Genomic DNA, 24,015 nt, shown 5'->3' on the forward strand with positions numbered 1-24,015 from the left:
TTGGCCTAGGCGCGGCGACCACTGGGGAGGCGGCCCCGGCGCCCCCCCCCCCGCCGCAGGGCAAGGGCGGAGGGAGGCGGGGAGGGCGGAGGGAGGCGGAGGCCCGAGAGGGCACCGAGAGAGGAGGGGGCGGAGAGGGATGGGAGGTGGAGGAGGACGGATCGGGGAGGGCGGCGGGGAGGAGACGGCCCCGCCCCCGCCCCGCCCCGCGCCGGACGCCTCTGGCGCGTTGCCCCCGCTCTCCGGCCGGCCCCCGGGAGGCCACGCGGTTCTGTGGCTTCGCCCACCGGCGGGCGGAGGGGGAGGGCCGGGGGGGGGAGGAGAGAGCCGGCTGCTCGCCGGGCGATGGTCCCCGCGGAGAACCGGCGGGAGGGGTGCGTGGCCCGGATTCCCCGTCCCCCCGGGAGTCAGTCGGCCTGCGGAAGGTCCGGGAAGCGCTCTCTGCTGGGATGATCCCCGCCCACCTCAGCCCCCCGCCGGAGACTGAACTTGGTCCTGACTTGGCCCCTTGGAAAATGGAGAAGTTAGTGAGAGTTCTCCAGTTCTGGAAAGCCGCGTGCATGTCAGAGCTTTGGGCGGAGCGCGGGCTTCGGCCTGAGGCCCCGGGGGGAGCCGAGTTCGAGGGCCGGCCTCGCCGCGCGACCTCGGGCCAGCCACGGGTTTGCAGCCTGCGCTTCCTTCCTAAGGGGCCTAGTGGCCTTTCCGACGGTCAGGAAGTGCAATGCCAAGGCCGAGCGCCGCGCGGGGGGCGCCAGGCCGGGCTAACTCGTGAGTGGGTGGCGCTCGGGACAGTGCGTCGAGCACCCCAGGGCCCGTGAAAGAGCACTGGCGGAGGAGGGGACGGGGCGTGGCAGGGCGGAGCCCACGGGGCTCCGAGGGGTCCGGCGGGAGGGGGCGAGGCAGGGGCGGGGCGAGGAGCGGGGACTCTGCTGCCCTCCAGCGGGAGGATTCTGTAGGGGCTGCCGTCACCACCAGATCCTTCCAGCTGTCTTAGCGGAGGGAGAAAGTTAGCGCGGTTCCAGCAGGCCTGTGGACCCTATTCGGATCCAAGGCCAGAACAGTTGCAGCTCCCGTTGATCGGGTCTCTGCTACCCACTCACCCGTCCATTCAGCAAACACTGAACGTGCACGCGGTCCCAGGCTCAGAGTTCCCTGCCGAACTCCCTCCTATGTCTTGCATATCTGGGTCCAGGGTTGGGATTTACTTGTAACCCTACCTCTTCCCCTCATTTTTCAGATGGAAAAACTCAAAACTTGATGTTACCCAAGGATTCACGGTACAACCCAGGCCTGCTGGAATTCTGGAATGGTTGCCTTCCAGACACCAAGCTGTTTGCCTGGAAACTGACCCCCAGAGAAGGCCCAGCAGTACATACAATCTCACTATTTCGAATGCCTAATTTGGGTGAGATTTTTGAAGAACTATGACTGCATAGCTATAATTTCCAGTTGAGATGCAGTGAGTTTCCACTGACCAAGACAAATATTCTAAGCAGGGAAGGTAAGATCTCACCACACACAGCTGTTGGAGTACTTACACCAGAGATATAATTTTAGAAGTCAAGATGTCTTGTCATCTATTTTACACACAGTTAACTGCCGAGCAAAATCTAACCTAGTCGATGCTCTAGCTAGTTACCACCAACTCTAAATCTATGGCCTAGAGAGCCCATGAGTACATAACTATTCTAAGCCTCAGTTTCATCTAAAAAATAGGGGTGATGGTGAACCTGCCCAGGCATTCCCAACAAAGAGTGCTGGCAGGGCCTCTAATGGCTCTGGGTGATATACCCTTCGGGCTAGATGTCCATAGAGAATGGGGAAGGAGCTGTCTCAGGGGTCTTCCTGAGCCTGGCTCAGTTTCCCTTATGCTCCTGAGCACCTTCCCAGTTCCCAGTGAAAGCTTCAGTGACTATCCATAAACACTGAGCTATAAACGAGCCATCGATCCCCTAGCTGTGCGATGTAAAATATTAACGATGCCTAAGTGGGTACCAGGCTTGAGAGCAGAGTGTCCGCTTGGTATTAGCAGCCTGGGCTGTGGGCCTAATGGATGGAAGCTGACTCCCCTGCTCACTCCTAGTGTGGAGCTTGTCAGCTGTGGGGCCAACCCAGGCTGGCTGTGGCTGGGCAGCCTGATGATGTTGTCCCACCTCGAAGGAAGCTGGCAGAAAGGCTCCCTTGTCCCAAGCTTCTTCTCACTGCCCCAGGGGGTACCAGGCAAAGCCCTCCACTGTAGCCTTTGTCCCCATGAGGACTGCCTGTCCTGGCTTCATTCACCCCTCCCCAGTGTCCCCCAAATCCACATGTGTATTGGGAGTTGGTTGGTACTCATTGCCTTGGGGCAAGGGATGGCCTGGGGGCACAAAGAAATCTCTACAGGGCAAGGTATTGGGGCTTCTTCAGCGGCAGCAAGACCAGGGGACATTATGAGGGAGGAGCCCTGGGATGGGGGGGGTGGCCTTGAGCCCTCATTTGAAGACCTCAGGAAGTCTGGTGGCTCAGAGGTGCCCTGTCTCCTGGTCTAGTTTAGGAAGTTGTCAGAGAGGAAGGTGGGGGGGGTTACCCCAGATTTAGGCCTTCAGCTCACACTTCAGGTTGTTAGTGCCTTTTGCCTGGAATATCGAAGCTGCCTCTTAGTGTTGCTTCCAGGAAGCCAACCCAGATTATACCAGCCTGCTTCCTGGCCTCCAGTATTCTGTGGCGTGAGCCACCTAGGCCCTGCTAATCCTCCAACAGTTTGACTGTCTCTCCATCTCCTCTGGTGTTGTCATCCTTTTCATCTTTTCTCTTTCTCTATAACTTTGCTGTTAATTGCCAGCAATTAACAATTGTGGGTGTGACTGACACTGATTGGATGTCCCGTTCTATTTGAGCTGCTGGAAGACAGGCCTGGATCCATGCTGTGTAAGGGACCCTTACACAGGGTCAGCTGGCCCAGTCCAGTGCCAGAACGTGGCAGCTTTCCTGGAAGCAGGCAGGGGGAAAGCCTTCCCTTAGTTCCAGTGTGTTCTATTAGGCAAACAAGCATTGCTCAAATTATTTATCCTTCTCATATTTCAAGAAACCAGACAAGAATTCTCAGAAGTGGAATCCCATACCTCACAGAGTGACCCACAGGACTTCCCCATTTGTGTTCCCAGGTGTCTCAGACCTAGACCACCCAAAGTCAGTCTCACCACCTTTCCCCAAACCTGGACTGCCTCCAGTGTCCCGACCTTGACTGCTACACCCAGTCTCTGGCTCTTCCTCTTGAATCCACCTGTTACACTACTGTCCCTTCTACTGCCATGCTCTGGCACTGTGCTCCCTGTCCACCTCCACTCCATCACCACCAGCCCAGCTACATCACCTTCCCTCTCTCCTAGGTGCCTGCCATCAATGCCTCCTCCTATCTTCTGGGTTCAGCCAGATAAGCATCAGATCCCATCCCTCCCTCCACTGCAGTCCAGAGAGATGATCAGATTGGTGGGCACCAGTTGGGACAGGCCAATGAGAGCCCTCTAGGAGGGCTCCAGCAGGAATGCGGGGGAGTAAGTCATTACCCTTTCCCTAGATGAGAGCAACAAGCCTGAGAATATAATCATCTCAGGCTAAGTCCAGTTGGCAAAGCTACGTGCCTGAATCCAGCTGTGCCTGATGGTAGATCTAAACCTCCATCTGTCTGTTATATGAGCCAACATATCTTCACATTGTTGCTTAAGCCAGTGTGAATGAGGGTTTCTGTCTCTCATGACCAAGGTCTGAATACCTATCCCATTACACATAAAGTCAAAATGAAAAACAAAAACAAAGGCTTCACACATGAACACTTTACTATATCCTAGGCATTTTAACATAGTTCATTTCTTCCTTCCTCAAAGCTCCTACTAATGTAGTGACTGTATAAGAGAATGAAGTTGAAGCACACAGTGATCTACACTTTGCTTAAGTATACGTGGCTGATAGAAACTCAAATCAAGCCAGTTCCAGAGCCTGAGATTTCATGGCATCATGGCCCTGTGCCTTTAGACCTGTGAACTCCACCCTCTCTTCCACTGCCTTGCTCATGTGCACCAGCTATCTTTGCAGCAGCCCAAGTGAGCCCAACTCTGGCCCCCTCACATATATTCCCTGAGCTGGGTCTTTTTTATTTTTTATTTTGTCAGTCCTGGGGCTTGAACTCAGGGCCTGGGCACTGTCCCTAAGCTTCTTTTGCTCAAAGCTAGCATTCCACCACTTAAGCCACACTGCCATTTCTGGCTTTTTCTGTTTATGTGGTACTGAGGAATCGAACCAAGGGCTTCATGCATGCTAGGCAAGCAGTCTACCGCTAAGCTACATTCCTAGCCCTGAGCTGAGTCTCTATCCTTCTTCTACCTTCTTCCTTCCTTCTTCCCTCCCCTCCTCTTCTTTCTTCCTTCACACCTGCCCATCCTTTGGGTCTCTGCTTCATTGCCCCTTCTGTTAGTTTCCTTCCCAGACCCCACTTTTCCATTTGTTATTCATCTCTACCATGACCCTGCCCTTGCCAGTTACTACAACACAGACACTGATACTTTCTTGTGGAAGCTCCTAGAATCTTCCAGAATGATGGGTATCTCCTGCCTTCTGTAAATATTATAATGAATGGGATGCCAAAGAATGTCTTCCCCTGTTATTCCTCCTGGCTCTACAGCAAGAGCACAGGACTGGGAGTCTAGGGCTGAGCCCTCATCTTTAACCTGCCTGAGGACTCAGTCCCACCCACACACCTCTCCCAGACTTCCTTTCCCATCTTATAAAATGGATGACATCTCCTTGTTGTTGTCCAATGGGCTTTGCCTCTAAAGGTATCTCAAGGGACCTGGTTCTTGGAGAGTCCCCTGAGCCAGGACCATGTTAGAAGTCTTCATTTCTTAGTTACAAAGTGCTGCCCAAACTTTTCAGTGAAACAGACCCATGGGGGCCACACAACCTCTGTTCTGGCCCAACTTCAAGTGAAATGCTGTGTTTTGTGGTCACCAACAATAGGAAACTTCCATTCCTTTGACTTACACCATGAGCAAATAGAGCTGGGCACTGGTGGCTCACACCTGTAATCCTAGCTACTCAGGAAGCTGAGGTCTGAGGATTATGGTTCAAAGCCAGCCTGCGCAAGAAAATATATGAGAGCCTTATCTCTAATAAGCCAGCAAAAAAATCATAAGTAGATGGATGGCTCAAGTGGTAGGGCATCAACCTTGAGTGAAAAAACTAAAGGGCAGTGCCCAGGTTCTAAATTCAAGCCCCAGCACACACACACACACACACACACACACACACACACACACACACACACACACACACACACACACACACACACACACACACACACACACACACACACACACACACACACACACACACACACACTCTCTCTCTCCATACACACACACACACACACTCCATAAGGAAATAGACTACCCATCCACGCACTGGCAGTCCCCAGAAATGTGGCTTCAGAGGTATTCATCTCAGAGACAGTGGTATCACCAAGGACCTGAGTTCTAGTTTCACTTAGCCTCAGAGCACCTTGTCCATAGCATCTTCCCTCATGATCACAATATGGATGTCCAGTTCCAGATATTACATCCTAATATGACACAAAAGATGAATTCTTCCTGTGTCTCTTCTATGAGAACTTTCCCATTAAGCTTCTCCTGTTTGACTGGCTAGAATGGTGTCAAGTGTTACATCTAAATCTATCACTAGCAAGAGGGCAATGAGGCTGTCACAATGGCTTTCCATTAAACCTACAATTCTTCTACAGTGAAAACATCTTAGCTAGGACTGTGGCTGCCTGATGGGAATTACATTTCCCAGACTTTCTTCTAATGAGTGCAGGCCAGTTTTCCCTGTTGTTCTTCTTTGCTGTCTAGACTCTAGACTGGTTGAGGAACAACCTCCAGAAGGAAGATCATGACCCAGCCCAGCGTGGGGTGAGATGAAGCCACAGAAGAATGGGGCTCGTGTCCCAAATGGCTATACAGAGTAGAGCCTCCCACCCACCTGGGACATTCATTTAAGCTATTAAGGGAGAAAGACAAACTTTTTAATGCTTTAAGAGATGAGGCCAAGTGAAAGCAATAAACTTTAAAAATTGATGTGGGGGGGGGAAGGGGACAAGGTAATGTGTGCACATGCATGCACACATTTGGAAATACTAGACCTGTAAAAATTCTTACTGTTGGAAAAGCAAGTTGCTTTTGAACTAGAAGAATAAAGCTGCTGCTTCTGCAAAAAAAAAAAAAAAAAAAAATTCACTGGGCATGATGATGCACAGCTGTAATCCCAGAACTGGAGGGACTGATCCTCCCAGGCTGGAGGATCACCAGTTTGAGACCAACTTGGGCTACACAGTGAATTTGAGACCAGCTTTTAAGATTTTTCAGCCAAGCATTAAGGCAAACAAAGGCAGCCTAGAGTGAAAGAGTGATGGATAGGACAAGGAGGACAAAAATAGGGCAGGACTTTCATATTCAGGAAAAGTAATGATTACAGAACAGGGAAACTGGAAGCCAATAGACCAGAAACTGACCAAAGTATTTGAGGGAGTTTTATTACAGTACAAACCAGAAGCCTGGCATAAAATAGTGTGGGCCAATCAAAACTTAAAATAACTCTTGACCTTCCAACTTACTACACTAGCTAGTAAAACTAGGATGCATTTTCTAACACCTACTTCAATTGGTGGAGCAGGTAACAAGGGTGGATCTCAGACGCAAGGCTGGGTTGGGCAAATAAAAGATGGGGTTTCCCAAAGTGCAAAACAGAGACAGCCAACTGTGTCTTCGTGATCCACGGCCAGGGATGCTGAGAGCTTCAGTATTTAATCCAGGTGTCTCCTGATTTCAGGTGGCAAGGGTTAGCTTAGTGAGTCTGAATCAGGAGTAGTACAATGCTACTGGACTCCTGCAATTGCGTTACCAAGCTGTGAGAGTTCACAAAGGTCAGGTGTTTCAAGAACTGTTCTGCATCTGCTTTCAGTTCCTAGGTTTGTATAGGGAGAATTCTAATAGCAAAAACATTTAGTCTTCACAATTTCTGCCCAGTTAATCAACACTGAAGACTACTGCCTGACAAGAATTTCTAACCTTATCTACCTCAGGATGTAGGAAGTGAGAAAGAATTAGGCCTCCTAGGTTAGGTAGATAAGGATTTTAAAAAAATGGCAGACATAATATGTGATGGATAACATGTGGCCTGTCATGGATCTGCTTTTTCCGTAATGCTTTGGGTTCCTACTCAAATGCTGCTTCCTCTTCCCATAATGCCCTGGGTTCCTGTTTAACTAATAAAAAGCTGGGGCAGTGCATATACAAGCCTTCAAGCAATCTGCATAAAACTCAGAGGAGGAAATATGGGAGGGACCATCAGTCATCATGCAAATTCTTTTCACCTTCTTCTTGAGAGAATCATTCCTGAATATATGTAACTTGGGACCATATTTCGAGTTCTGGACTGAGAATGTGACTAAGTTCTCTCCAGCAGATGTAGTAGAGACAACATGTGCTACTTCTAGATGTAGTAGAGACAACATGTGCTACTTCTAGATGGATTGGTCATGACTTCTCCCCATTCTCACATTTAGCATCTTTGCACAGCAGTGATACAGATGTAGGAATTGGCAGAGCCACAGGCGGAAAGCACCTGGGCCCTGAATGCTTATGTGGAGCATAGTTACCCAGCCTGTGTCACCAGCCTGGTCACACACCTCAGGGTGGACAAAGGAGGATGAAATCTTGTCCCTAAGGCACTGGGTAGTTAAGGTCTCATTGCTCTTGCACTTGGCCCAGCACAATGGACAAATCAACGACGCTTGGCTCCTCTCGTGGCTGAAAGAGGAAATGGGCAAAGCTCTCTAAAGAGAAAGAAGGAAAGAGGTAGAAAGGTAGACAAGCATCCATGTCTACACTAACACCTGCACTTTATAGTATCTGCACACAAGGCCCAAAGTTCCATTTCCTCCACCCACTGTGTAAGTTAAAACTCAACTTCCTCAAGGAGGTACATCTATGTCTTCTGAGCCTCCCTTCATGGGTCTCTCCCTGGGTGGGGCTTAGACAAGTCAGTGAAGCAAGTATTATTGGAGTCCTTACCCAATAAATGGTGAAGGGTGAAAGACATTACATAGATGAGCCGTTAGGAAGGTTCCCCAAATTCATGACTACCTGCTGCTATTAGCTGAACAATGCAGAAAGCAACATCTTTCACACCTTTGACAGAGATCCCCATCTTGTAGTTCTTTCTACCTTTCCTTCCCTCTTCCTCTTTTCTCTCTAATAGAATGGGTGAGAGACCAGAGTATAACCATGAGCTCTGCTATAAAACTACATTTCCCATCATCCTTCATGGATGGAGATGGACAATGAGATAGAAACATGCAAAAGAGCAAGGGAGCACACTCTCTTCTCACCCTTTCTCCTTCCTCCTTTCCTGGATGGGGTTCAGATTGCTAAAGTGGACCCCTGGTGAAAGACACAGGTTTCCTGGCTCTGCCATGCTAAATCCAACAACTACTCACTTCTGGATTTCTTGCTAAATAAAGCCCATCTCCTTTAAGTCACCATGACTTAGGTATTCTCTTTCATAAAGCTTAAATGAATTCTAAGGTAGAAGTTGAGGCCTAATAGATGGGCATATATGTCCTCTGCTTGCTAGTAGCTGAGCACAGCAGGACAGATCAAGGGGTCTGAATACATTCTGTGGGCTATACCCTAGAGAGTGTACCAGGATTCCTGTCTCCCAGTAATCTCCTGCCCTTGTCTGATAACTGCAGGTGTCAGTTTCAGAGCTGGGAGTTTCTTTCAGTCCCCTCAGAGGTCCTCCATCAGCTGTCCCTCTCCAGAGGGACGTCCAGACTGTCATCGCATATCTAATGGCCTGCTTCCTTGGCTCCAGTTCTCTTCATGCTGCCCAGCTACACTGCTTGCCCATTCTCTGGCTGCTGCCTAGTCAAGAAATCTGGAGGCAGAAAAGCCCATGATGAGGACAGGAAAGAGTCTGTGTCCAGTTGTAAATATTTAAAAGGTTATATAGGTATGAGAAAAGATTGAGGTTCAGGCTCAGCCTAGAGAACAAATAGAGCCAAATTGTGGACACCCTGATCTGAGACCCCCATAAAGGCTATGCTTCAGGTTTAACACTGTACCTTAACTCTATGAATAAGGAAAAAGTGGAAATAGATCTTTCCCACCAAAAGCCAAAAGAAAACCTTTACAAGATTAGTATGAGGGGCTGGGAAGGTGGCTCAGTGGTAGAGCGCTTGCCTTGCATGCCTGAGGCACTGGGTTCGATTCCTCAGCACCACATAAGCAAAAAGAAAAAAGCTGGAAGTGGCGCTGTGGCTCAAGTGGTAGAGCACTAGCCTTGAGCTGAAGAGCTGAGGGACAGCACCCAGGCCCAGAGTTCAGGCCCCACGACCAGACCAAAAAAAAAAGATTAGTATGATTTAAATGTCAAAACTCAACTCTTTTTGTAGATGGTAAATAAGCTTAACAAGAAGCTCAAAAATTCAAGTTGAGCTTCTATAACATAATTTCCAGCTTGAAGAGAAAATTGCTAGATATGAATATTTGCTTTTAGTAATGTCAACAGAATCCAGAGATGATCCAGATAAGGACCTCACAATAATTATGATTAATATGTAAGTAGAATAGTAGAATAAGTAGAAATAGAAGTGAACAAAATGAGTGTGTGGGGGGGTAGAAGTTTACATTTTAATAGAGATCTGGGATCTTTATGGAGGGAATGGAACCACTCTGAATGATATGATATGTATGTTTTATTATGATAATAAGACTGCCACACAATTATGAACATGGGAAAAGAGGTCTACTGAAAAGATTATTACCTCTATCTGTGCTTGAAGATATTGTAGGTCAACAGAAATGGAAGATGGGAAGAAGCCTGGAATGAAATGAGGGAAAATGACAAGAAATTGGAGCTCAAAAAGAGAAACTGAAATCCATATATCTGTCTCTGGTGTGGTTTGGATTCTAACTGTCTCTCAAAGGCTTGTGTGTTCAATAGCCCATGGTGCTATTAGGAGGCGGAAACTTTAGAAGGTACAGGCCTAGTGGAAGGATTTTAGGTCATTGTGAGCATTCCTTCGAAGGGGATATTTGGAACCTGGCCCCTCTTCTTCATTTCCCTTTGCTTCCTGGTTACCATGATGCCTCCTCTGCCTAGTGCTCTGGCCTTGATGGATGGTGCTATCAAAGGCCCAAAATATCAAAACGAAATGACCATGGATTGAAATCTCCAAAACTGTAACATCAATAAAATGTTTCCTTTATTAATTTATCTTAGGTATTTTGTTACAGTAATGGAAGTTGACTAAGAGGGTTTTTTTTTCCAGGTCTGAGACAGGCTATCAAACTCTGTATCTGATGCTTTTGCTCATTGGCCAGCACTCTATCAAGTGAGCTATGCCTCCAACCTGAGACTAACAGTTTTTCATCAAATCTGACCCTGAAAACATGTCACCTGTGTAAGGAGATACATATGTACCTGATCCAGCACTCAACAATTACAAGACATGCCAGGAAACATGACAGTAGAGATAAAAACAAAGGAAGAAGAGAACTAAAAACACAAGACAAATACAGTACAAGTAGCAACATTGCAGACATATAGTATCAGTAATTACATTAAATGTTAATGGACTGAAAACCACATGGAAGAAATTAAACAGAGAAGAATATAAAACAGTCTAACAAATGTATAATTGAGTCCTGGAAGAAAAGAATAAAAAGAAAAGGACAGAACTAGAATTTGAAGAAATTATGATCTTACTTTAAATTACTTGAAAAAATAATAATAGGACTTAACATCTTTTTCCAAAACAGATTCGATTAAGCTTCACAGATTCCAGTCAGGAACTATACAGAGAAAACATAGCTACAAATATCACCATCAGATTGCTGAAATCAGGGATAAGATAACTTCCATATTGCCTAGAGGAGAAAAAGACACATTCAAGGAATAATAACACAAATGAGGTTAGACTTTGCCACAAAAACCTCAGATGCCAGACTATAATGGATTCATATTTTTCAAAGTGTTCAAAGAAAAAGGCATTGTCAAACCAGAATTTTATATTCAGCAAAATGTTTTTCAAAAAAATGAAAGGCAAGCCAGGAGGCTGACAGGTGATGCGCACCTGTAATCCCCGCATCCAGTGAGCTGAAGCAGGAAGGTCATGAAGTTGAGGCTGACTCCCCACTGGGTTATATATCAAGTCTCTGTCTCAAACAAGCAGAAAAGAAAGGTAAACTGAGCCATTCTGAGCTAAACAAGTCTGAGAGAATGTATCCTCAGTAGACAGTGTTTTACAAGAAGAGATGAAATTCTCTACATGGGAACTACATACTGCAAATGTCATGTCTTTGCCCATCATGACAGTGTGTGAGAACCTTGAGCCACAATCAGGGCCAGTAATCTCTGAAATGAATGGTATAAGTGGTTCTGTTTCCCATGATTCTCGTGATCAGGGAAGACTTGGATGGCAGGAGAGTGACTGAGCTACTTGGCCATGTAGGCACATCCCAAAATGTGGTCCTGGGTCTTCCTCTGAAGACTTAAGGGAAACCCAATAATTGCCCAGTGGCCTATTTGTCTCTGGGCAGTAGGAGATCTCTCCTTATGCCTCTACCCCACAACAAAGCATATCCAATCCCCCATATCTATTCTCCCAAGGGGTTACAGAAGTCCAATAATGATGAACAGGAGATGGGAGGAGGAACACTTGAGGGCAGCTTTGTCCTCTAGTCCCTTAATCTGCTCCCAGGTCTCTGGGATGGAAATTCCATGAACCTTTTACTTGGAGGACTTCAAATCTCTTCTTGTGTCTTTTCTTATCTCTACCCAGGTCTAGCCCAGGGAACTACACAGCCCTAACACTTTAGAACTAGATAAGGCCAGTTATAGCAGTTCTCAACAATTTCACTTTGCCCTTTAGTTTGCACAGTATATACCCTGTTGGTTTGTGAGTTTCTATTTCTTGGGTGAATTTAGGTTTTCTACTCCTCTGTGGGCAAGAGGACAGAGTAATGATCAATTGGGAGGCCCAAGGTGACATAACCCAAGCTATATTGCTCCTCATGTCCTTGGGCCTCAGTTTCCTCATGTCCAACATTGGGGAAGCATCCCTTATCTCCCACATACCCCCTTACATTGCCAGGGAGCGAGCTATGAAAGCCTCATCTGTCTCAGGGCCCAGTAGACCTGAGGGGCTGCAGGCACCTGCTGACTGGTGCACTGATGTTTTGCCTCCCACTCTGAAATTGTGAAGGAACACAGGAAGCATCTCTGGCCAACTCTGAGTCTGCGCCTTCCCCCTGGCGTGCACCCCAGTCACACGGGGTCATCAATCCTCCTACTTTATGACACTGACGCAAAGTGCTCTCAAGTCACATTCTTGCTGCTGAGCTGGGGAGATGTGTGGGCATAAGCATTTCTTTGTTGGAATTTGAGCCCAGGGCCCAAGGGTGTCTTGGGGAATTTCCATCTGGGATGCTTGGTACCAAGCAGCTCATCTTGGCTATCCTCTGACAGCTCGGGAGGTGTGTTTATTACAGTTTCTCTGCGTCAGCTGGACATGGGCGAGTATCTTGATGCCCCATGAGGCAGGGGAAAGGCCAGAGCTGGGCTGGGTGTTGGCAAGTCTTGGGTCTGAGTTTCATCCTTCCTCCAGTAAGCTGAGATGCCTCAGCCACCTTCCCATTCCCTCTGAGCTTAGTGAAGGAATTGAGTGGTGGTGGTGGTGGTGGTGGTGGTGGTGGTGATATTATTATGATGGTGGTGGTATTGATGGCAACAGAAGCTTCATTTGTCCCAGTTCTGCCTATATCCAAGGCACTGTCCTTGGGCCTTACACACAAAATATCATTTCATCCCCATGACTCCTCTAAAAAGAAAGCCACAGTCCTGTTTGCAACCATGTCTAATGGAGGCTGTAGGACTTGTCCCAACAGGCTGCAGAAGCATGGAGGCTTAGCTCTGAGTGCCTGGGAGTTTTCTGGAAATACTTAGCATCCACCTTCCTTCAGCAACAGTTGGCTGTGGACAGGGCCTAGTCTCATCATGGAGGAGGGGTCAGGCTCAGCGGAGACTGTTAGCTAGACCTCGACAGAAGGGATGTGGTTTTAGAGACTTCTCAATCTAGAGAGCTGTAAGATTTCAGAGGCAGAAGAAGCCTATGCATATGCATCTATTCAACCAACAAATACTCGTTGTGGGCTTACTGTGTGCCTGCTCTGTATCTGCCACATGCATGTCACGTACATTGACAGTGGCAGACCTAGCCCTGGCCTCACTGTGCTTCTGTTCTCAAGGAGGAGACAGGTGATTAACCAGGCATAACTGGGCCTAGCCAGATTGCAACAGGAGAAAATCATATGCACCCACACTGGGGCCCAAGGGGAGGTTTGCATGTTGAGGGCTGAGTTCAGGAAGGCTGTGAAGAGTCCAAGTGGATGGGACATGGGGAGCATGGTGTGAGCAGGTTGAGCTGAGGACAGTAGGAAGCCAGTGCAGCTGGCCACAGGAGGAGGAAGTGGGAGGGACAGGGTTCAGAGGTCTGGGGTGGGGGAGGCTTTCTTTCTAGGGCAGGACAGCATTTGTTCTGTTTTTGTTGTTATTGGGTGTGCACCAGTACTGAGACTTGAACTCAGAACCTGTTGCTAACTTTTTTGCTCAAGGTTGGTGCTTTTGCACCACACCTCCACTTCTGCTTTCTGGAGGTTAATTGGACACAAGAGTCTCACAGACTTTTCTGCCCAGGCTGGCCTCAACTCATGATCCTCAGATCTCAGCCTCCTGTGTAGATGATAGGATACAAATGTGAGCCATCAATGCCATGTTGAAATCACTGGAATGTGCGAGAGGCTGAGTGACTTCCTCCTTACTCCTGTATGCAGATGATGTGGGCTGTGAAGTCACACAGTGGCACTACGGGGATGAGAACCTAGGGCTCTCCACTGCTTGGCCAGCCCCTTCCTCCAACCTCACCCCACTCTGACATCTAAATGACATGTTTTTCCTGAGGCAGCCCCCCCCATCTCTTCTCAGCCTCATGCATTCACGAAAGACTCTGGAGCTGATTTATACATCATGCACCAAAAGCTACCCACTGCAGGTCCATGCCTCCACAGCTGCCCACCATAACACAAGGCAGCCATGAGCAGATGATTCAGTGGCAAATGCATGCAAGCCAGAATAGTTCATATATATACTTTCTTGCTTGAGAATGAGCCATTCTCAAGTCTGTCTTCTTCCTTTGCCCTTAAAACCAGAAATAGTTATAATTTCCATTTCACAGATGAGAAAATTGAATCCCCAAGGGCCAAAAATCTTCCCAAATGGCACAAAGACAAAAAGAAGCAAAGAATGCTCAAGAACCCAAATATAATTGATTCCAAAGCCAGTGCCTTTCATACCAATGTTGTCAAGTGCCTATTAAAGGCTCTGAGAAGGCCCATAATAAGAGAATTTACCTGGCACTGTGCAGATGTGTTTGACTACAGAACTGATTCATACATATGATACAATAACCCAGGACCACAGGTGGAAAAGCTCTTTCCACTATGTGCATTTTGGGGGATTTACAGTACATCTCAGGACTTCATGGAAAAACCCTGGCTCTAGAGTTAGGCAGCCCTCAGCAGATGCTTCTTCGGCTGTGGGCCCTGCAGATCCTGCTTCTATCTGTACTTGGTTTTCTTACTTGTGCCCTTATGGGAACAGTAATGAAACACTCCCCCATGCTTTCTCTGAAAGTTCCCTCTCTTATCTCCCTCCTCTGGGACTCACAAATTCCCTTTCATATTTCCACCTTGTGTGTGTGTGTGTGTGTGTGTGTGTGTGTGTGTGTGCGCGCGCACACACACACACACACACACACACATATGCCAGTCCCAGGCTTGAACTCAGGGCCTGGGTGTGGTCCCTGAGGTTTTTAGTTCAAGGCTAGTGCTCTACCACTTGAGCCACAACTTTACTTCTGGCCTTTTTTAATGGTTAATTGGAGATAAGACTCTCATGAGGGGCTGGGAAGGTGGCTCAGTGGTAGAGCGCTTGCCTTGCATGCCTGAGGCCCTGGGCTCGATTCCTCAGCACCACATAAGCAGAAAAAAAAAGCCGGAAGTGGTGCTATGGCTCAAGTGGTAGCGTGCTAGCCTTGAGCTGAAGAGCTGAGGAACAGTGCTCAGGCCCAGAGTTCAGGCCCCACGACCGGACCCAAAAAAAAAAAAAAAAAAGACTCTCATGAATTTTCCTAGCTGGCTGGCTTCCAACTGTGATCTTCAAATCTTAGCCTCATGAGTAGCTACATTTACAATCATGAGCCACCAGCACCCAACTTTCACCTCTTATCTTTTTTTTTTTTTTTTGGTTGGTCATGGGGTCTGAACTCTGGGCCTGGGTGCTGTCCCTCAGCTCTTCAGCTCAAGGTTAGCGCTCTACCACTTGAGCTACAGAGCCACTTCCAGCTTTTTCTGCTTATGTGGTGCTGAGGAATCGAACCCAGGGCCTCATGCATGCAAGGCAAGCACTCCACCGCTAAGCCGCCTTCCCAGCCCCTCACCTCTGTCTTTTAGTACAGATTCTGATGGAATTTCCAAACTAACAACCAAATTTATTAATTTACCTTTCAGGGCAACCTTTCTGTGATTTAATCCATCAATGACATTTTCTATATTTTAGCAATTAATGAATTTCATCTCAAGATTGTTGACTTCTGTATGCATGTCACATCCTTTTGTATCTCTGCAAGTATTAATTATTCTTGCCCTATTTTATACGTTGTCTTGGTATCTGCTGATTTGTTTGTCATTTCTTCATTTCATTGAGCTGCTCCCTGATATGGCTTTTCCTGAGGTGTTGGTGGCTTGTGGGGCATGTGTCCCCATGTAGGTAGATCTGTCCTTGCAGAGGGTATGAGATGGCATAGGTAGGTAGTCCTTGGGGGTGCCTACAACTTACCATCGGGGACCCACAGAGGTGGATCCCTTTTGTATCTCTGTATTTCCCTCTGTTGTTGTCCACTCAAGTCTGAAGGCTGTGGCCCTCTCTGCACACCTTTGTGCTGCAGGGGTTGCTCTCCCATTTCCTCTTTCAGTGTGACCCATCAGCATTTTGCCTTTTGACTAGCCTTCTGGTCTGATTCCTCATCTCTCTCTAGTTTTCTTTTCCATCTTTCCCACGAGAGCAGGAAGCAGATCTATCCTAATACCATAACCCACCTTGAGCCATCTCCTTTACCCAATGCATGTCAAGAACAAGAGCTCAGCCTCCATCTTGCCCTGCCTCTGTAGGTGTGTGATAAATACTCAGGGAGCTGACCTGAGCTGAACAGGGATGCCCATTTGGACATGCGTGCCAAGTTGTCTTCAGTCTAGTTTGCTTATTAACAGAGATGATACCGGATGAGGGGCCATGTGGATGTCCACACTCAGGACAAAATGGGAGCAAATAAACCCTCATGAACCCCCAAATCATACCCAGTAGCTATTACATAAACTCAGCCTATAGATTTCATGCTTCCCTACATCACAGATTCAATCTGATATTCTTGTCAGAGAAAGAGAACAAACAAGAAAACAAATACTAATAGAACCTTCTTTGAGAACCCAAAGGAATCAGAATAGGCCTAATATAAATATTCTAACAAGTGTATTGGAATAGAACCAGATCACCACCATTTTCTCCCAATCAGTACTACATCTAGCCCTGGTCTCTGGGGGTACTTCACACACCCATCCTAGGCCTGGCTCATGCAATCCAGTCTATGGGCTAAGAGAATCTGTCGTTTCCCTGGGCCCCCGAGTCCCTTGAGTTCCATCTGTACCTCCTGTCTCTCCCGAAAATGGCTCACTTGGTTGACCTTTCCCAGATGAAGGGATTTACTAGCACTGGAATCAGTGCACAGGAGAGAAAGGAGACACCAGGGGTGACCAGAAAAAGGAGCCCACATGCTGGCTCCTCAGGTGTCACTTGCACTCAGCCCAAATGGCTTATCCCATGTGGAATCCTGGGTGCCATCTCATACAAGGGGCTGTTCACTATCAAAAGGTCTGAAAAGGGGTCTCTGTGGCTCAGCCTTGCCCAGGTGTCTGCCCTGGGCAGTAAAAATTCCTGGCATGATTGGCCCAGCTAGGTCAAATGAGAGGCTGGGAGTTCTCATACTTGACAATGGTTAGAACAAGATGAGAGTCCCTTTTTTGGCACCTAGATCAATTTCATGGATAGAATAAACAATAGAAAATGTCTTCTGGAGATTGGAGGCATGGTTCCAATCTCCAGTAGTAGAGTACTAGCCAATGAGCCAAAGCATCAGGTACCAAGTTCAAGTCGAAGACTGGGCCTGGAAAAGAAAAGAAAAGGAAAGAAAAGAACAGAAAAGAAAAGTCCCTCTGGATGTGATAGCACAAGTCTGTAATTCTAGTATTTGGTAGGCCGAGGCAAGAGATTGCAAGTTCAAGGCTAACCTAGGCTACATAGTTCTGTGGTCATGAAAGGCCAAGTTCTGGGAATGGGTACAGACAAAGGAACCAAGAAAGCCTTTGAGATTTATCTTGACTGCTTCTGTCTGGAATTTCACTTCAAATCCCACCTCTATGTTCATGACCCCCAATGTCCTATGTCCAGTGCCCATCTCTCTCATGGCCCCTGGCTCCTCCAGGTATCTTCAGTTGTCTCAAAGTTAAGTGCTCCTTCAAGTTCCCACCTCAACATGCTGGGCCACTTCCCATTTTTCTGACAGTTCCGTTCTCCCAGTTGCTCAGGACACAAACTTTGGCCAGATCCAGTGTCTGGACTCCTCTGGTGGCTTCATACCACCTGCAAATCCTTTTGGTTGTATTCTCACAAATCCTCCCGGACCTGCCTGGCTTACATTTCTATGCTGCGCCAGCACACAGTGCCCATGTGACCACAGAGTCTCCCTCTCCCTGAAAAGCCTATTCTATCCAGTAAGTCTGGATAGGCCTCTTCCTGCCAGGTTGTTGCTCACACCACCTCTAAGACTTGATGTCTCTCTTCCTGGACTACTGTCCTTCTGGCTGCCCTTTCACTGTTCAGAGTTTTATTCAAATGTTTGGTTCCTCATCCTTTCTTCCCTGTCCTATGTAATTTCCACAAAGCCTTCCTCAATTGAGCCATAATATTTCCCTCTCCCTCCCTCTCTCCATCTCCCCCCTTCTCTCTTTCTCTTGTGTTGGTCCTGGGGCTTGAACTCAGAGCCTGGGCACTGTCCTTGAGCCACAGCTGGCTTTTTTGGTGGTTAATTGGAGATAAGGGTCTCTTTGACTTCCCTAACCAGGCTGACTTCAAACTGTGAGCTTCAGATCTCAGCTTCTTGAGTAGCTAGGATTACAGATGTGAGCTACTGGTGCCTGACTCTATCAATTTCTTTTTAAAGCCTCTAAGCTTGAGGATTCTAATCTGTGAATTCCTGCTATGTTCTCAGGACCAGAACGGTACCTGCTGGACAGGGAGTTCCATGACTTGTTGAGTGAGCATCTAATTTGATGCACATGGGGCAAAGGAGGGATTGGGGCTAGCCCAGGGACCTCACTGGGATGGAGAGCCATGGCTCTAGGTGGGCTATCAGTTCCAGTCACTGGAACTGGCACTATGGCTCACTGCTGGCTCCATGCTTTGGTGTTGGCTTCAGCCTAGCCTGGCACTATGACTTAAGGACTTCATACTTGGCTGGAAGTGCAGGAGAATCTTCCTGGGGTCCCCCCTCTGTCACCTTGCTGGCCCTTGAGAGACAGGGAAATAGAGCTCAGTCTGATGCTATTGGTGACCTCTGATAGCCTAGCAGGGAGGCAGGTCTGGGACAGCAATGCAGTCCCCCAGATCTCACACCATATGGACATGGTCCTAAGAGCAGGCTGCTGAGATGTCAGATAGAAAGGTGGCCATAGGAGGCATCATGCAGACGCTAAGATTCACTTGGCTCCCCCACTCCACAACACACCCATCTGTCTCTGGGTAAGGATTCAGGCCTCTCCCTGTACACATTCAGCACTGGCTTTCCTATCATCTTCAGATGTCCCACATCTTCACCCCTCCACTCATTGCCTGCAGCATTTAGGGTATTCTGAGGAGCCATAGTTGGAAAATCCTTCTCTGTGTCTTCCCGCCTGGGCCCTACAGCCCAGTTCTTTAAGGCTTTTATAATAGAGGTGCTACAGCCAGAGGTGAGTGACACCAGAACCAGCCAGATTTCCCAGCCACATCCTAGTGTGGCCATGGGCAAGGCTAGGAGGTCAAGTCCACTGCAGAAGAGGGGAGGGGGGCTGCAGGGAGGACATGAGGAGGACCGGGTGGGGGCGGAGGAAGGCACTGAGTTGGCATTTTCAAGTTTGCGTTTTAGGCAATTAGGAGCTGAATTATTAAAGACGCTTGCGGCTGTTTTTAAGAAAGCATGAGTAAGCAGGGCTATCTCACGGCAGTGCACAGGATCGAAGGCGATCAATTGCCATAATGGCTGCAATATTTACTCGGCTCGGATGTGAACGTATGCGCCAGCCACATAGGGGTACCCGACACAGCAGTCCATGCCCAGCACGCCCCTATGAGGCTGCCCACAGGTGCACAGCTTCAGCTTGCCAAGACCCCTCTGCTCCCTGGGAGCCAGGCCAGTGTGGTGGGTTACACCAGGAGCGAGGAGGTCCCCTTGGGGTCAGACACAGCCAGGCCTGACTAGCCTGACGACACCAGGCAGGCAGGAAGGCTGTCGAACTTCCTCCAGGCCTCATCTGTAAAATGTGCTAGAGTCCTGTCTCTACCTCAGTGCTTATGAGCAGGCCCAGGGCTGTCAATACACAGCAAACGCAGATCCTTTGAGCCTGAGGCCAGGCAGAACCTCAGGTGGACCACCAGAGGTGATAACAGACGCCTGGAGTTCTGGTCTAATGCTGATGCTTGATTTGGATAAAACAGGATCCACTCATGTCTTTGTGGTACTCTTTAGGCGTCCATAGTATAAGATGGCTCAGCACTGAGCCAGGCGCATTAACTGGGCACTTAGTATGTGCCAAGAACTCCTAGGCTAATTAGTGTCTTATTTAATCCTCACAGCAGCCCAGGGAATTAAGTTCTTCTATCATCACACCTCATTTAAAAGGCAAGGCAACTGAGGTCGAGAGAGATGAAGTAACTTGTTTGGTTGCAGTGTTGGTAAGTGGCAGAGCCAGGATCCAGTCCTGGCTCCTCCACCTTCTCTTGGAGCCTCTGGGCTACACTGAGACCCATCCATTCTTTGCTTTCCCCTCCCTCTCTGCAAATCCCCTCTTTCTTCCAAGTAACACCAAGAGATATCCATTCACAGCCTACATGACTAAGGGTACTTCTGTGGGCTGGGCCAATGGAGATCTAACTGCCACATATTCTTTTGAGACTCTGGTATTGAGTGGCCCACACAGGCCAGGGAACCCCTGGGAGTCAGCAGGTCTCCAAGGACCCTCTGATTGTAGGCTGAGAATGTTTGTTGCTGCAAGAACATAACTAGCTTCTTCTCCAGTGTATGAGCACAAGAATCATAGATTGTGAAGAAGGTGAACATACCACACACACACACACACACACACACACACACACACACACACAGAGCTAAGCCTGCCCTTAGTGGCTCCCAGCCTCTCCACAGACTTACCTCACTCATTTGCCCTGTGAGATCAGTGCTTGGAAATAGCAGTCTCTACAACACACACACACACACACACACACACACACACACACACACACACACACACACACACACATACACACACACACACACACATGCATGTGCGCGCGTGCATGCTCACGCATTCTGAGATGCAGCCCAGCTCTTGGCCTGTGCCCTTGGATTTTGTGAACTAGGACACTGAAGCTATGTGGAATAAAGGAAAGAGCCCTGTTCTGGAATTCTCAGACTTACTCCTCAGACACCTCTGTTCTCAGTGTCCCCATCTATGAGAACTCTACAGATCTGAGGTGAGGGCTTATAGGTTGGGGGAAATGATGGCATTGGCTGTCACTGGAGGACTTTTTTATGTCCCAAGGAAGCTCAGGGGAGGTTATTCATGTGTGTGTTAGAGGAAAATCCTAAGAATAAACTAGAACTCGCTTCTCTCCAGGGGGTGCAGAAGCCATGAGGCTCAGACCAGTAAAGGCCGTCAACAGGTCCCTCATTATCCCCAGTTTAGGCCTGGCCCTGTCAGACCAAGCACAATAGATTTGCAGACATGTTTGGGGATGATTTACTTGGGGTGAGGAGATCAGAAGGGGCTCTGCAAGGTGGGAAGAGAAGAGGAAGGTTTTTCTGAAGTCTTCATCCTTGTCAACTGACCTCAAGGACTGCTCTGTGACAGGTTCTGCATAGATGCATTGGCTGTGTACTGATTGAGATATGTATGCATGTATGTATGTATGTATGTATGTATGTATGTATGTATGTATGTGGTGTGGATGCATGTGTAGATGAGTAGACAGATGGATGGATGGAACTTTCTCACTGTAAGCCTCTTCCCTGAAGAAGGTAAAGATGATGATAGCCCCTATCCTGTAGGATGATCTGAAAGTACTGGTGTGGGCACTAGCACCGTCTCTGCCCAGAGCACACACACACTCCAATTCCTTCCTTACCTTAGACATTCCTTTGCTTCCTCTGGCCACAGAGGTGCTCAGAAGCTGGACTCTGGGGCAATCCCTCTGCATTGGGGACAGGAGAGGATACCTTTCTTGGCTCCTTAAGTCTCTATTCTGGCCCAAGGACATTTGCTGTTCAATCACTCTGCTCTGAACCAGACTCCACACTGCTCGTGACAGTTCTGCAAATGTATCCTCTCACTAGGTTCTTGTTTTCATGAAAGTTAGAGTGGTGTAGTGAGTTCATGGACTTTCGTCCAGCTGGCCAGCACTCCCCAGCCATTTCTTCCTTGGTGCTCGCTTTTCCTTTCACTCACTCACTCAGTCACTTTCCCACTCATCCGCCCTGGCTGAGCATCTTCCACTCCTTCCTTTGGTCCCAGCACTCTGGTCACAGCTTAGACCCAAATGTTAGCCTGTCCTTGTCTATAAGGACAGCTCCCACTAAAACAATAGAATGGAACAAAGACAGCCTCTTCAGTAAATGGTGCTGGCAAAATTGGTTAACTACTTGTAGAAAATTAAAGCTAGATCCTTATATATCACCCTGCACCAGAATCAACTCCAAATGGATCAAAGACCTTGAACTCAAAGCAGACACTCTGAAAACATTACAGGATGGAATAGGAGAAACCCTAGGTCTCCTTGGCTCAGGCCGAATTTTTCTGAATAGAGACCCGGAAACACAACAAATCAAAGAAAGGTTGGACAAATGGGATTGCATAAAGTTGCAGAGCTTCTGCAGGGCAAATGACATAGCTAGCAAGATCAATAGAAAGCCCACGGATTGGGAGAAGATCTTTACTAGCCATACAACGGACAAGGGTCTCATATCTAAAATATACTTGGAACTCAAAAAATTAAACCCCCCAACAACAAATCCTCAAAGAAACAACTGCCCAATAAATAAGTGGGCGAAGGACTTAAAGAGAAACTTCTCTGAAGAAGAAAGAAGGATGGCCAACAGACACATGAAGAAATGTTCAACATCCCTAGCCATAAAAGAAATGCAAATCAAAACAACATTGAGATATCACCTCACCCCAGTTAGAACGGCAAAAATCAAGAACTCTAACAACAACAGATGCTGGAGGGGATGTGGACAGAAAGGAACCTTACTTCATTGTTGGTGGGAATGTAAACTTGTTCAACCACTTTGGAAAGCAGTATGGAGGTTCCTCAAAAGACTTCACATAGAACTCCCCTATGACCCAGCAATCCCACTTTTGGGCATTTACCCAAATGTTTACAAACAAGACCACACTAAAGCTACCAGCACAACTATGTTTATTGCAGCATTATTTACCATAGCTAAGATATGGAACCAACCCAGATGCCCCTCAGTAGATGAATGGATCAAGAAAATGTGGTATATATACACAATGGAATTCTATGCCTCCATCAGAAAGAATGACATTGCCCCATTTGTTAGGAAATGGAAAAACTTGGAAAAAATTATATTAAGTGAAGTAAGCCAGGCCCAAAGAAACATAGGTCCCATGGTTTCCCTTATTTGTAATATCTAGTATATGTATGAGTCAAGCGGAAAAGGTCAGATAATGTGATGTCAGGAAAATGAACGCTTAGATATGTATTTTAATGTTTTTTCTTTCATGCATGTGTTTCTAACGCATTTATAAGATTATCTCTTTGTTGCTTTGTATGTCCCTCCCCCACAGTATAAACCCTGCTTTCACTATATTTGATGTCAGTATAACTTGTGGAGGAGATGGGGAAAAACCAGTTGTTTAAGGATACAGGTAGACCTGTTGCAACAATGAGAAATACAAATTGTCAGGTCCAAAAAGAGCTTTACAATGTCGGTGCGGGGGGGGGGGGGAAGGGGGTAAAGGAGAAGGATTGGGATTGGGGGGGAGGGGGGAGACTGGGAAGGGATGTGAAGGGTAAACAAAGGAGGAGGCTGCAATGCTTGGTAAGAAATGTACGCATTATCCTGCCCATGTAATTGTAACTCCTCTGTACAGTATGTTCACAAATAAAATTAAATTAAATTAAAAAAAAAAAGGACAGCTCCCAGCCACCTGAATGAGGAGACCCAGGTCTATAAACCTCACCTGGAGAGCATCTCCTTGTCCTGACCAGAGTCAGAGGAACATGTGCTCCATGGGATCCAGCTGGAACGCCATCCCCCATCTACTCCCCGCTAACACCTGTCACTCAGCCAACGACTGAAGCCCCCTCCAATCTCCCAGCTCAGCCTTGGACAGGCAGACGTCCTTGGCTATGACCTCTGGGCTTTAAAAACTCTTTGCATTTCATTTACAACATTGGAGGCATTAAAATGTTTTGAAAAGCCCCAACTATCCATTGTCCTCAGCAGTTTTCCAGATGGAAAAGTTGAGTCCTAGAAAG

The 24,015-nt window shown here is 47.6% G+C and overlaps 1 protein-coding gene and 1 long non-coding RNA gene across 2 annotated transcripts in view; one reads left to right on the forward strand and one right to left on the reverse strand.

Annotated features, from left to right (window-relative positions):
- Kcnip3 (potassium voltage-gated channel interacting protein 3) overlaps positions 1-24,015 on the reverse strand; it is an 87,490-nt gene that overhangs the window by 37,806 nt on the left and 25,669 nt on the right. The gene's annotated exons all lie outside the window — the stretch shown is intronic.
- Positions 353-10,217, forward strand: LOC138821231 (uncharacterized). The gene is made up of 3 exons (XR_011370097.1): positions 353-523; positions 1,238-1,501; positions 9,872-10,217. It is a non-coding gene; the product is annotated as an uncharacterized lncRNA (long non-coding RNA).

Source organism: Dipodomys merriami, unplaced genomic scaffold (assembly GCF_024711535.1).
Source record: "Dipodomys merriami isolate MVZ:Mamm:240054 unplaced genomic scaffold, mDipMer1.0.p SCAF_90, whole genome shotgun sequence".
In the NCBI taxonomy this organism is placed as follows: Eukaryota; Metazoa; Chordata; class Mammalia; order Rodentia; family Heteromyidae; genus Dipodomys; species Dipodomys merriami.